The following is a 3,923-nucleotide window of genomic DNA, read 5'->3' as shown; positions in this document are numbered from 1 at the left end:
TGGTTTTTGGTGGTTGGATGCATGAATAAAATACTCATACAAATGGAGGCTAGAAAAAGACCGGGTGCGACCAACTAAGAGAGCATAATGGCCATAATCATGCACAACGACAAAATATATTAATCAAAGCATAAAGTGATACACAAGTTACAAACTAAATGATCATAGAGGCAAGAATTGACTGGAATGTAGTCATAACATGTGCCAAGTCGACCCAAATAAAAACATTCGCAAGAGAATATATACCACAATATTATGCTTTTCTATTGTATGCTAAAAACAACGCATGAAACCTTCAATGGCACACTAAACACTCTCAGTATTTTAGACTAATCATAATGAAAATATAATTAACAAGCTCATCATGAGAATAACATCTAGCAAGATATGCAAAAATAACTATGCCACAGTCTAAAAATGCTTCCATTTGCATCACATACACATAAAACTTTTTTCATGCTTCCAACGCCAACCAAATGAAACCAAACAACTCTCATATATGAAAAACAAGTAAATTTTTAGAGAGCTATTGAAACTCAAATAAATTTAAAAGTGGAGCGTGTCTCTCTCCAACGCAAAATGCATAACAGTAGAGCGTGTCTCACTCCAAAATAAACATGCAAAACAGCGGAGCGTGTCTCACTCCAAAGTAAATATGCAAAGCGGTGGAGCGTGTATCACTCCAAAGTAAACATGAATGATGGGATCAAACTTTATTGAAAGTAAACACACAGCAAAAAGTAAAGACGCTCCAAGGATAACACATATCACATGAAGGAATAAAAAATATAGCTTGTTGAAAAATGCTGATGCTTTTTGTTGATGAAGAGGGGATGCCTTGGGTATCCCCAAGTTTTGACGGTTGTACTTCTTGGATATTTATTGGGGGTCCAGGTGAAATCCCCAAGCTTGAGCTCTTGTCCATGCTTCATCTTATTGCATCATTCTTCTCTCCCTACACTTGAAAACTTCCTTCACACAAAACTCAGCACAATTGATTAGCAACATTAGTGCAAATAAAAAAATATAAAACCAGCAAGGCTTCAGTAATGACACATATCAAACACTCATTTTAACATATGATACTGTAGCTACTTATTCCCAAAGCTATTTTTCACAAAATAACTCAAAAAGATGAAGCATAAGACGCAAATGCAAAACATGGCAGAAATCTGTCAAAACAGACCAGCAGGCAGAGATCGAAATTAAAGAAATAGTTATGTTGCTCAAATCGCAAAATGCTAAACTAACGAAAGTTAGCTAACATACTGGGGCATAAGCACAAAAATGTTCAGCTCAAAATAACGTTCTGGCGATGTTTAAGAATTTTTTTCGTGACCAGCACAGAATCTGTTTCAGAATTGCAAATACCCCAAACACTGCTTTCTTTCTATTAGAGGCTACCCTTGGCACAAAAACGAAATAAAAACGATAAGGAGAGGTTATTACAGTAGCAATAACTTCGAAGACTCAACAAAGCAAAAATAACATAAATAAAACATGGGTTGTCTCCCATAAGCGCTTTTTTTAACGCGTTTGAGCTAGGCGCATAAATGGTGCAAATCAAGTATTGTCAAGAGAGAAATCTTTAAGATCAATTACTTCTTACGAAACACCATTTGTATCATCAAGTACCTTAGAAATCTCTGAGATTCAACATGCAATTTACTCTTAGTTGCACTAAAAGTTTTATCAAATTTAAACATATCACGAGTTTTTGGTTTGGGTGCCTCAGGGACATACATAATTTTTTGTTCTTTCCCAACAAAAGCTCTCTCCTTTTTGAAACTAAGAGAGAAAAAGTTGAACTCAAAGTTTCCATAGCTTCTTCAAGTTTACCAATTCTAATAGTTCTATCATCATTTCCAATGCTACCCTTTAAAATAGCAATTTTTTTATTGATTCCTCCTATCAACTCATTAGTATGGATAGCATCAAAAAGTAAATTGGGCAAACTTTTCTCTAAAGAATCTAGTCTTTTTACCACCTCTTCTAAAGTGATCTCAGTTTTAGCAACATTAATGGGAGGACCTCCTACTAAACTTTCAATTAAGACACAGGCTTCCAAAGCGGGAGCACCTAGGAAATTACCACCAATAAGAGTATCTAGAACATATCTATTCCAAGTAGAAATACCAACATAGAAATTTCTAAGAAGAATCATAGTAGAATATTTCTTAGTACATCTATGATGAACATCAAATATTCTATACCAATCATCTTTCAAACTTTCACCCCCTTGTTGCTTAAAAGTACGAACCTCAACTTCAGGGACATTCATTTTACAAAGTAAATTAAACAACACAAATAAAAACTATACTAATTTTTTGTATTTTCGATATAAAATGCAAACAAGATAAAAATAAAGTATGCAAGCAAAAAAACAACAAAGTAAAAGAGTTGAGAGTGAGAGACTCCCCTCGCAGAAGAGATGCTTTTCTCCCCGGCAACGGCGCCAGAAAAAGTCTTGCTGGGCGCGGAGTTGATGAAGGAGAATTTATGCGCAACGTTGAGTGGAACCCCAAGAGGAAAGTATGATGAGCACAGCAGGAAGTTTTCCCTCAGTAAGAAACCAAGGTTTATCGACCAGTAGGAGAAAAACGTTCTCTCCCGAGGTGTTGCGAACCAACTCGTGGCATGGCGCACTGGTGGCGTCAGCAGCAACGTGGAGATCTGCACACAAACAACCAAGTACTTTGTCCCTTGTCTCTGTATCCGACACCTCCATCAAGGTAACAACGCAAATTCCGTGTTGCTGGGCTCAACCAATAAAAGGTAGAACAAAAGTTTTCATCCCAAACATGAAGTGGGGCATATATCACCATGTTGATGACAAAACTTCCACAATTGCGGTAGCCAACACTCCAATCAGATCTCACATCGATTTGGACTTGATATTTTTTCGACAAGGGAAATATATTAATATCACGAAGATACGAATTACATCCAGCCTCTGCATCAACATAATGCGAAACTAGTCGAGACATTAAGAAAGCAAACGGCCAAAAAGATAAAAGAAATAAACAAAGAAAGAGAAAAATAAGACCCCGCTGATAAGTCACTCGTAGCAGGACCCGTCAATCCGTTGTTGCAAGTCAATAATCACCAGGCTCACACGCATCACGTGTGCGGTTTGGATGGGAACGTCGTCTTGCAGCCATATTCGCATGACAGCCTGTGAAGCAATGTCGACCCTGTCTTCGCCTACTTAGCAGTTACGAACTCGACAAGAACCATCGAGACTTTTGGTATTCCAACAGTAGCTGCCATAACATTCCCCGCCTCTTTCAACACCATGAAAATGCGACACAGATGCCGCTAACAACATCTTTCATGGTCTAGATGAAAAGTGGAGCTTCGCGACACGTCCACTTTAAGCTGCATGGGCTGATGTTTGTGGACATGTACGACCGAATTCGATCCAATCCAGAGGTCAAGGAGCGTCATCTACCAATCCGTGATATCCACCAGCGGGGAAATTAGGAACTCGTCAGCCACCACATTGATCGGCAGTAGGTAGAGGAAAACCGTCGAGCACATCCTGATCCACATCACTGTTCCACCGCGAGGAGACACTCATTGATGCGCAGTGCGGAGCGACGTCACCCAATCCACACCGAACCAAAGCCACCATATCATACTGATTACATCGGGGCCTCGTTGCTAGGTTGCTTATTGCGATTAGGACACAACACCACCAAAGGAGTTCTCGTTGGCTCCAGAGCGCCACCCGAGGCTGGACACTGTTGATGTTGCCGCGACGTAGATTTTCTCGCAGTCGAGATCGCCATGGCCGAGCACGATGTGGTTACAATCCCGTTGCTAGCTCCAGATCGTCGTTGTCTCCAGGGCGACACTTTGAGGCTGAACACAACAGAGATCATCATGCCGCGTCGCAGTTTTGAACCCGTATCCAACCCCGG

This window comes from Lolium rigidum, chromosome 7 (genome assembly GCF_022539505.1).
Source record: "Lolium rigidum isolate FL_2022 chromosome 7, APGP_CSIRO_Lrig_0.1, whole genome shotgun sequence".
In the NCBI taxonomy this organism is placed as follows: Eukaryota; Viridiplantae; Streptophyta; class Magnoliopsida; order Poales; family Poaceae; genus Lolium; species Lolium rigidum.
Note: the sequence above shows the minus strand (reverse complement) of the source record.